Source organism: Phyllobates terribilis, unplaced genomic scaffold (genome assembly GCF_046119375.1).
Source record: "Phyllobates terribilis strain yellow unplaced genomic scaffold, ASM4611937v1 Scaffold_8__6_contigs__length_399053987, whole genome shotgun sequence".
Taxonomy (NCBI): Eukaryota; Metazoa; Chordata; class Amphibia; order Anura; family Dendrobatidae; genus Phyllobates; species Phyllobates terribilis.
This window is the reverse complement of record NW_027362768.1, coordinates 255774190-255785633: the sequence shown is the minus strand read 5'-3', so window position 1 is coordinate 255785633 and position 11444 is coordinate 255774190. Positions and strand designations below refer to the sequence as shown.

The 11444-nt window shown below is 45.1% G+C and overlaps 1 pseudogene; it reads right to left on the bottom strand.

Moving 5' to 3' along the window:
• Positions 1-6364: 6364 nt before the first annotated feature.
• Positions 6365-8188, bottom strand: LOC141157729 (uncharacterized; annotated as a pseudogene).
• Between the last annotated feature and the right edge of the window lie 3256 nt (positions 8189-11444).

Sequence of the window (11444 nt, the reverse complement as noted above, 5' to 3'; positions counted from 1 at the left end):
GAAGGTCAAATATTTTTTCAGAGCTAGATGCAGAAAAATATTATATATTCAATTTGCAACCTGATGGAGGTCAGTATAGATGGACTAATAGAACAAGTCCCACACACTGCTAATAGGCCAAATATTTTTTCAGAGTTAGATGCAGAAAAATATTATATTCAATTTGCAACCTGATGGAGGTCAGTATAGATGGACTAATAGAACAAGTCCCACAAACAGCTAGAAGCCCAAACATTTTTTCAGAGGTAGATGCAGAAAAAAATTATATTCAGTTTGCAACCTGGAGGTCAGTATAGATGGACTAATAGAACAAGTCCCACACACTGCTAGAAGCCCAAATATTTTTTCAGAGCTAGATGCAGAAAAATATTATCTTCAAATTGCAACCTGATGAAGGTCATTATAGATGGACTAATAGAACAAGTCCCACACACTGCTAGAAGGCCAAATATTTTTTCAGAGCTAGATGCAGAAAAAAATTATATTCAATTTGCAACGTGATGGAGGTCAGTATAGATGGACTAATAGAACTAGTCCCACACACTGCTAGAAGGCCAAATATTTTTTCAGAGCTAGATGCAGAAAAAAATTATATTCAATTTGCAACCTGATGGAGGTCAGTATAGATGGACTAATAGAACAAGTCCCACACACTGCTAGAAGGCCAAATATTTTTTCAGAGCTAGATGCAGAAAAATATTATATTCAATTTGCAATCTGATGGAGGTCAGTATAGATGGACTAATAGAACAAGTCCCACACACTGCTAGAAGGCCAAATATTTTTTCAGAGCTAGATGCAGAAAAAAATGATATTCAATTTGCAACCTGATGGAGGTCAGTATAGATGGACTAATAGAACAAGTCCCACACACTGCTAGAAGGCCAAATATTTTTTCAGAGCTAGATGCAGAAAAATATAATATTCAATTTGCAACCTGATGGAGGTCAGTATAGATGGACTAATAGAACAAGTCCCACAAACAGCTAGAAGCCCAAATATTTTTTCAGAGGTAGATGCAGAAAAAAATTATATTCAGTTTGCAACCTGATGGAGGTCAGTATAGATGTACTAATAGAACAAGTCCCACACACAGCTAGAAGCCCAATTATTTTTTCAGAGCTAGATGCGGAAAAAAATTATATTCAATTTGCATCGCGATGGAGGTCAGTATAGATGGACTAATAGAACAAGTCCCACACACTGCTAGAAGGCCAAATATTTTTTCAGAGCTAGATGCAGAAAAAAATTATATTCAATTTGCAACCTGATGGAGGTCATTATAGATGGACTAATAGAACAAGTCCCACACACTGCTGTAAAGCCAAATATTTTTTCAGAGCTAGATGCAGAAAAAAATTATATTCAATTTGCAACCTGATGGAGGTCAGTATAGATGGACTAATAGAACAAGTCCCACACACTGCTAGAAGCCCAAATATTTTTTCAGAGCTAGATGCAGAAAAATATTATCTTCAATTTGCAACGTGATGGAGGTCAGTATAGATGGACTAATAGAACTAGTCGCACACACTCCTAGAAGGCCAAATATTTTTTCAGAGCTAGATGCAGAAGAAAATGATATTTAATTTGCAACCTGATGGAGGTCAGTATAGATGGACTAATAGAACAAGTCCCACACACTGCTAGAAGGCCAAATATTTTTTCAGAGCTAGATGCCGAAAAAATTATATTCAATTTGCAACCTGATGGAGGTCAGTATAGATGGACTAATAGAACAAGTCCCACACACAGCTAGAAGCCCAATTATTTTTTCAGAGCTAGATGCAGAAAAAAATTATATTCAATTTGCAACGTGATTTAGGTCACTATAGATGGACTAATAGAACAAGTTCCACACACTGCTAGAAGGCCAAACATTTTTTCAGAGCTAGATGCAGAAAAAAATTATATTCAATTTGCAACCTGATGGAGGTCAGTATAGATGGACTAATAGAACAAGTCCCACACACTGCTGGAAGGCCAAATATTTTTTCAGAGCTAGATGCAGAAAAAAATTATATTCAATTTGCAACCTGATGGAGGTCAGTATAGATGGACTAATAGAACAAGTCCCACACACTGCTAGAAGGCCAAATATTTTTTCAGAGCTAGATGCAGAAAAATATTATATTCAATTTGCAACCTGATGGAGGTCAGTATAGATGGACTATTAGAACAAATCCCACACACTGATAGAAGGCCAAATATTTTTTCAGAGCTAGATGCAGAAAAATATTATATTCAATTTGCAACCTGATGGAGGTCCGTATAGATGGACTAATAGAACAAGTCCCACAAACAGCTAGAAGCCCAAATATTTTTTCAGAGGTAGATGCAGAAAAAAATTATATTCAGTTTGAAACCTGATGGAGGTCAGTATAGATGGACTAATAGAACAAGTCCCACACACAGCTAGAAGCCCAATTATTTTTTCAGAGCTAGATGCAGAAAAAAATTATATTCAATTTGCATCGTGATGGAGGTCAGTATAGATGGACTAATAGAACAAGTCCCACACACTGCTAGATGGCCAAATATTTTTTCAGAGCTAGATGAAGAAAAATATTATATTCAATTTGCAACCTGATGGAGGTCAGTATAGATGGACTAACAGAACAAGTCCCACACACAGCTAGAAGCCCAAATATTTTTTCAGAGGTAGATGCAGAAAAAAATTATATTCAATTTGCAACCTGATGGAAGACATTATAGATGGACTAATAGAACAAGTCCCACACACTGCTGGAAGGCCAAATATTTTTTCAGAGCTAGATGCAGAAAAATATTATATTAAATTTGCAACCTGATGAAGGTCAGTATAGATGGACTAATAGAACAAGTCCCACACACTGCTAGAAGGCCAAATATTTTTTCAGAGCTAGATGCACAAAAATATTATATTCAATTTGCAACCTGATGGAGGTCAGTATAGATGGACTAATAGAACAAGTCCCACACACAGCTAGAAGCCCAAATATTTTTTCAGAGCTAGATGCAGAAAAATATTATATTCAATTTGCAACCTGATGGAGGTCAGTATAGATGGACTAATAGAATGATGCTATGCCCAAAAGGTTTTACTTCACTAGGTGCAGTAAAAAAAATGGTATTCTATGCAGAGGTGGTGTAGCTTGCAACACAGATAGGCTACTCCACTGACTAACACACTCTGCAATAGGCCAAAAAGGATTAGCTTTGCTAGATTTAGCCAAATGCTGTGAAAAAAACTTGCACAGCACTGGCACAGACCTTCCTGGCAAAAACTGATAGGAACTGATCTAACTTAGTCCTGAAAAGGACTGCAATTACAATTAGTCTTTACTCCCAACCTATCTATTTAAGAGCACAGACCTGCCTGATAAAAGTCGTAGGAAATGCTGTAACCTAGTCCTTAAAGGACTGCAATCACAATTATTCCCTACTCCCAAGCTATCTGTAGATTTGTGCGAAAATTGGCTTGAAACTAACAAGGTATAGCGCACACAGCAACAGTGGTGCCGTCTAACACGCAGCTGCAGCAGTGAGAAAATGGTGGCGACGGGGAAAATGGCTGGGTCTTATAGGGCAAGGACATGTGACATACACTGCCAATGAAACATGCCCTTGCTTGTGTGAAAAAAAGCACTTCGCTCCGTGTGTGCGCTGCTGATAGGCTGACAGATTGCACCTCCCCACTGTAAATGCGGGAAAGAGAAAAAAAAAATGGAGATCTTCATTATTCCTGCAGAGATCCATCCCTGCCCCTCCCCCCGCCCCGCTGTACACTCAAACATTAATTTTCATCATTACTGAGATAAAATCCAGTTATGATTTTGGTGCACGAACAGTTATCGAACATAACCTCGAACTGCCAAATTTTTTTCAAATCGTTCGTGTTCGTCGAAAGGCTCGAACACCGCCCAAAACAGCTCGAATTTGAGATTGGCGAACAGTTCAAGTCGAACACCGCTCATCTCTACTCGGTGCCTCCCACCTCAATCCACCTAATATTGGGGTTATGGCGAATTGATGAGAGCATGTGCTCCGTCACTAGGGTGTATAAGAGAGGGGACAGAGGACATCCCTGCCTTGTCCCATTGGTGATTATGAAAGGTGATGAAAATGTTCTGACGCGCCCCCTGGGCCTTGGGACACCCGGAGCCGGACTCTTTTTGGTGGATGCTGGTGGTTGTAGTCTCCGTGGCGGCGACCCGGTTCCGTGGCTCAGGGCAGTCAAACCAGTGGCGGAACTATTTATGTGGTTTTGATGTTTAAATGTCCGACTACGCCACCCGTGGATTGCTGTCAGAGTGAACCGCCGCTGCAGGGCAGACCGCTGAGGCTGGTGTTGTGGGTGCAGCAGAGCGTAGTATAACTCCCCACGGGAGGAGTATAGCCTCAGGGCAGTGTATGCGGAGGATGGGGGTGATGGTGCAGGGCAGCAGCAGTAACGACACGGAGACAGTGATGCAGTCCAGGGCCTTTACTCACAGTTCTTAATATCCAGACCACTTCTGCAGGTAACGGCTTCCCACGTCGTACTGTGCTCACCAGGTGAGGGGCTCAGACAACTCCCAGATAACTTTGGAGCGCTTCACAGGACCCCCTTTGTGTTCCCTTTGTCTGGCCTTTCTTACCAACGCTTCTGTCCAGCTGCCTCAGGCCTCCTGTTGGTAAACTTGGCGCCAGTTTCCCTGACCCTATGTGGTGCCTTCCTAGCGGGTGTAGCGAGGGGCTGCGCCACAAAAAATGTCACAGCCTCCGGTTTCTAGCTGAGGGTCGTTTCCTGCCTCCACTAGTTTCGGGGACCGGTCTCCCCCTTTGGCCTGACCCCTCCACGCAGGTGGATTCGGGCGTGCGGTGGCGACTCGCCCGTCCGCACCCCTGGGATCCCTTCATTCCTCGTTCCTGGAGCCTTCTCCGCTCTTCTTCCTTCCTTCTCCCTCTTCCAGGCCTGGGCCTCTGTTACTAGGCCCGCTTCCGGAGTAGAGCTCATGCAGAGCCCCTGCTCCCTGTCACTTCTGCTCAGACTTCTCTGCACTGAACTAAGATGGTGCCCACCTTTTATACTCCCTTCTCAATGCACCCAGGAACTGCTTCCTCCCTGCTCCTGCACTACAGGGTTCCCCTTCCTCAGTGTTCCCTCCCCCCACTCCAGCCAGGGACAGGGACTGTCGTGCCCATCTCAGTGGCATATTGGTCGCCCTGCCCCACGGCAATGTGGTGTAATGCATGCAGGTGTCGGGGTCCTGATCCACACTCCATCCTTACCTGAGAGTGAGATATCACACCTCTGGGTGAGGTGCAATACCTCTGTAGCAACCGAGCCCTCGGGGTGCTACAGTTCCATTTATCTTCAGCCTAGGTGACGTATTGCGATACAGGCCCGTGATTTTGGCTATAAAAGGGTCCCCTGGACCCCTACCCCAAGCTTTTTAAGAGAATAATATATGGCGTGCCAGGAGACTCTATGTAATGGTATCTCAGCATCCAACGAGAGTATCTAATTACAAATTTTTAACTGCATCTAGCCCAGGAAATACTTTGCGCCTAGTAGCAGTGTCTGCTAGTCAGCGGATTATCTCAGCTGTTAAGCAAGCTACACCACCTGTAGTTTGGACACTTAATTTTTTCAAAGGAAATGCTTCGAGACCCAGGGATACTCAGTGAAGAGCATCAGGAGGCACCCCAAGGCATAGGGGCTGGGACTGGCGGTAGGACGCCTTGCGGTGGACCACCGAGCTCGATCCTTATAAAAGCTTTTTAACTGCAGCAGCTTTAGTGGACGCTACTGGATCTGGAATTACGCGGCTGCTGGCATGAGACTTGCCCTCCAATAGATCCTTGTAAAAGGATTTAAAGTGTATTCATTCAAATTAGAGAGACAATTTAAATTAAAAAGCTTAGACCTGCCCCCACCACAGGGGGGCTCGCTCGACCCACCAGCGGACAGGCACCAGTATTGGGAGAGGGGGGCTGGCCGTCAGGGTCCACCGCAGCTCTGGCACAAAGCCAGCGACACGGAGGTGGCACGGGCAGGAACGGACTGGCCGTGTCGGCTTCGCACTTTTTTGGTTTTAGAAGAGCATGACATGCCTATATCTGTGTCTCCCCCTCCTTTTACTCCTCCATCTCTTTTCTTTTCACATGACTATATGTACTTGTCACTTTTCCATGTGTTAGTTGTGTCTTCTGAGCAGTTTGTCAAGTTTTGGACACCTTTGAAGGTGTTGTCTATGTGTTTCTATGTGTTTTTGTTTGCCTGCCATTGGTTTTAACGGTGTTCGAAGGTGTTCGACGAACAGTTCGACGAATAGTTCGGCGAACATACGGGTGTTCGATGAACCAAACCTAACTCGAACACTATGGGGGTGGCTCAACACTAGTCAGCAAGACATCGGAGCTTCTCCAGACTGACATCTGCCAGCAGGGTCTCCTGGAAGCTCTTGCTGTCAGTTTGCAGGCCCTGGCCTAGTGTGAACACCAGTCTCTGGTCGGATGCAGAGTCCTCCGGGTCTGTGGTCAGGGACCTCCGTGGATCTGGCATGTAAGGGGGCTCCTGGGCGAGAGGAGGGCCCTCCTGTTCTGGCAGTTCTATCTGAGACTCATCCTCTAGTCTCTGGGGTTGAGTCTGAGCCGCAGCCTGACTCCAGGTCACAGCGGCCACATACGTACAGTCCTGCACATGGGTACATTTTCCCTCTTGGCACAGGGTCTCAGGTGGGACACGGGCTTCTACCTTCTCAGTAGCATTTATGTTCATTGGAGGAATATAGTGGGACACCATCCTTCCCAGGTCGGTGCCTAGCAGCACATTGGTGGGAATAGCCTCTGATACTCCCACTTCCCTTACTCCCTTTCCTGCTCCCCAGTCCAGATACACTTGGGCCATGGGCACGGCAGGGCTGACCCCTCCAATCCCGGTGATAGACATAGTCTTTCCTGGCATGATATCTGCAGGGTTTACCATTTCGGGACGCAGTTACTTGTGTTCCAGTGTCTCTGAGACCAATGGTAACTTTATCGCCAACAGTGACAGATTGACAGTTCTCATTAGTCCGCACATCAGTGACGGCCACAAATAGGACAGAAGGTGGGGGCCCAGGCGGCTTTGTGGTGGTAGTGGGGCGTTTCTCCCTATCCAGGCAGACTGCACTAACATGTCCCACTTTCTTGCACGTGAAGCATTGGCGTGAATCAACTGAAAGATATCTGGTCCCCGGGGCCCCATAGGAGGTGGGTTTGGACAGCACTGGTGACCGGCTGGCAGAGGGGGTGGGGTCCCCGTTTGGCTTACCTCCCTTCCAGCTGAATCCCGATGGCTTCCGCACCTCCGGCATCCTGTTGGCCACGTAGCGGTCCGCAATCTTTGCAGCCTCATCCGCAGATTGTGGCTCTCGATCACACACAAATTGTCGTACATCTGTGGGGCACATATGGAGAAATTGATCCTTGACCATAAGATCCGTTAAGGCCTCGAAGCTGCTAACAGAAAGTCCCCTGATCCATTGGTGGAAGGTGCTCCTCAATGTGCTCACAAAATCCGCATAGCTGTCAGCTGACCCACGTTGTAAGTTCCAGAACTTTCTCCGATACACTTCTGGGGTTAGGTTGTATTTCCTGACCAGAGCCTCTTTGATTGCCTCATAGTTCCCATCCAGGTCAGATGGGAGGTCAGCAAACACCTCCGCAGCTTTGCCTCTCAACCCCGGGGCTAGGTACAGCGCCCATTGCTCATGGGGTAGATGATATTGTTTGCAGGTTTTCTCAAACACCCGAAGAAAAGTATCCAAGTCCGTGTCCTTCTCCATCACAGGGAAGTTTTCCAAACATGGCCTCCTTGGATTTATGTCCTGGGAGGGGGTTAGCTGAAGATTGCTACCCCACTCTACTTGGGCCATCCGAAGCTTGAACTCTCTCTCAGGCTGGCGTTCTGCAGCAGCCACCTCTCTCTCGGCTCGGCGTTCTGCAGCAGCCACCTCTCTCTCGGCTCGGCGTTCTGCAGCCCCTCGGTACTGTAGAACAAGCTGCAGGTGCAGAGCGGGATCACTTGTTCCCAGCTGTTGTCAAGGCATTTGTAACGTAAAGTCCACAGGCTCCTCAGAACTGGTGTTGCTGGCACCTTCAGAGGACATCTCCGGTGCAAGGACTGGCATTTATGGGCCTCTCGGAGGTGGACTCTCTCTTTGTCCGGCTGCTTCAACATTTTGCACCAAGTCGTGCTCCGCCAAGTTGTGCATCAGCATCTCCTTGGATCTGTCGGCGGTCTCTATTCCTCTTTGCTCGCAGAGGTCGATCAGAGCATCCTTACTCTGCTTCTTATATCGGGCTGCCGTATTAATGAACAGCCTTTGCCAAATAAAAGATAGAAAAGAAAAACGGGGAAGGGGAAACTGTTTGCAAGTCGGTCTAAGTAAGCACTGAGCCTAATCTTGTAGAACTGGTGGCTCCTCGTAAGGACACCAATTCTTTAGTTCAAGGAATAATTTCTTAAACACTGCACTAATGCGATAATAGAAATAAATTCTATCCCACCGCTGCCACCAATTTGTCACGTACCCGCTCCTCAGCACGTGACTTGGGGTTGCGCCTGCAAGGGTTAATCTCTCTCCTCTCTCTCAATCCAGCACTCGACCTCTGTCCTATGCTGAAGGGAGCATCAATCACCCCCAACTCAGACTGCGCACCCCGCTTCACACACGCTGCCACCACCCACCGGATTTGGGGCCGATGGGTCCCCTAAACTAAGACTATCGGACAATCAACAAAATCACACCCTTCCTAGGGTTATGGGTTCTTTAGCGCATACAAGATTCAGGCTTATTAAAGTTTTAAGCTTTAATAGAAAAGGTACAGTGCTTATAATAAAAAGATGTAAAAAAATAGAAATAAAAAGTGACATACAGATATGCAAACAGTATGAAAATAAACAGGAGAACTTACAGAACCCTAAACTTGGTCTTCTGTAGCCCGATGGGGAAGGCGGAAATATGGGATGATGATCACAGCAGTGCTCAGCTGCCCCATCTCTGTGACAAAAGATTTTAGCCTGGAGGATCCAGTTATAGACCCAGAATGGGGGGGTCAGATTTCTACACCAGCCTTCCATTTAAACATTCTAATTCTGGGTCTATGATTGGACCCTCACTAATTTAGCCATGCATATATTATGTTGTACAAATGTTCCTTGTCTCCTCTAACTAGGTCTCTTGAACTTTGTTTGAAGTTCACTATTTGAGATGGCTTCTCTCTCTTATCAATTCTCTTCCTCTTTGAGGCTCCCTCTAGGTGTGATTTATTGCCCTGGTGGTAGGATGCCCCCTGGGGAGACTGGAGTCAGTGTGACTGGGAAGATGGCTTGTGCTTAGATTGTCACCTGTGTGTGTTGTTGAGTTAACCCATAGCTTGTATCCAATACCCTCAGATACATATTTCACTACAATCGGTTAGAGGTTTAACAATTACAGAAAAATTCTTAATGAATTTCCTGTAATAATTGGCAAAACCCAAAAATCTCTGTATAGATTTCAAACCAATAGGCCTAGGCCATTCCTGCACAGCCTGAACCTTCACAGGGTCCATCTCAAAGCCCTCGCTGGAGACAATGTAGCCCAAAAAAACTAATTTTCTGCACAGCGAACTCACATTTCTCCAGCTTGGCAAAGAGTGAATTATCACCCAATACCTGCAAAACTTCACGTACACACTGCCAGTGGGACTCCAGATCTGGTGAATAAATCAAAATGTCATCCAAATACACAACCACATTCTTACCAATCAGAGGTCTCAGGATGTCATTAATAAGGTTCTGAAAAAATGCAGGTGCATTGGTAAGACCAAAAGGCATCACCAGATTCTCAAAATGACCGACCGGAGTGTTAAAAGCAGTTTTCCATTCATCACCCTCCTTCACACGTAACAAATTATATGACCCCCAGAGGTCAATTTTGGAGAACCACTTGGCTCCCACTAACTGGTTAAACAAGTTAGGAATTAACGGTAATGGGTAGGAATTGCGTACGGTAATCTTATTAATTTCACGAAAATCCAGACATGGACGTAAACCGCCGTCCTTTTTTTTTTAACAAAGTAGAATCCAAGTGCCCCAGGCGACTTAGAAGGTCTAATGTGACCAGCAGCCAGACTACTCTGTATGTACTCCCCCAAGGCCTTTCTTTCAGGGATAGTCAGATTAAACAAGCGACTTTTGGGAAGAGTAGCACCCGGAACAAACTCAATGGCGCAATCATAATCCCTATGAGGAGGTAAAACTTGCGACTCCTCCTCCGAAAAAAACCTCCAAAAATCTTGAATAGGTACGGGTAATTCCACTTTTTCCACAGCCGCAATGCGACCATTACAACATTTATCATAGCACTTCAGACTCCAAGACTTAATCACATTAGTAGACCAGTCCAATAAAGGATTGTGCAGTTTTAACCAAGGCTATCCTAGAACAACTGGAGAGGGTAAATTATCCAAAACAACCAAGTCCAAAATTTCTTGGTGAACTCCATTGATAGTGAGAGGAAATGCAGCAGTCTTATGAGTAATACATTTCAAAGGAGTGTTATCAAATGCAACCACAGAAATAGGTGATGAAAAAGGTTTGGATTTCAATTTAAGGTTTTCCAAAAACCCTTTATCAATCACATTAAGTGTTGAACCACAATCCACAAATACCTGAAATTCAATCAAATCTCCCTGCAGAGTAGTACTCCCAGAAAGAAATACTCCTGCAGAGCGTAACAAGCTATACGGGCGTAACTGACCTTTTTTTTTTTTTACTTAAACGACGCTCACAATACTTAATCAAATGGTCACCTTTACCACAATAAAGACACAATCCCTCGGCGAATCTCCGGTCTTTTTCCTGAGAGCGGAGTGACATCCCCCCAACCTCCATTGGTTCCCCACAGTCAGAGCAGATTTTCTGGGGACTAGGACGTGACATTACAGGAGTCTTTACCTCATTGAGCCTGCACCTCAGTCTCCTGTCTATACGAACAGCTAACTGCATAGCTTCCTGCAGAGTCTCAGGTGCAGGGAATGCAATTAGCAAATCCTTAACCCTTTCACTCAGACCATCAAGAAATAAACATCTCAGCGCCGAATCATTCCACTTAACTTCTGAAGCCCATCTCCTGAAGTGTGTGCAATAATTTTCAACATCATCAGACCCCTGATTCAAACGTCTAAGTTCTGATTCAGCAGATGAGATTTGATCAGGATCGTCATATAATAGCCCCATAGCAGAAAAAAATTCTTCAACAGAACTTAAACACGGATCATTAGGCTGGAGAGAAAAGGCCCACCCCTGTGGTTCATTGCGCAAAAGTGACATAATAAAACCAATGCGCTGTGATTCATTCCCAGAGGATCTTGATCTCAAGCAAAAATATAACCAACAAGCATTTTTAAAGAAATAAAATCTTGCTGTTTACTAGAGATGAGCGGTGTTC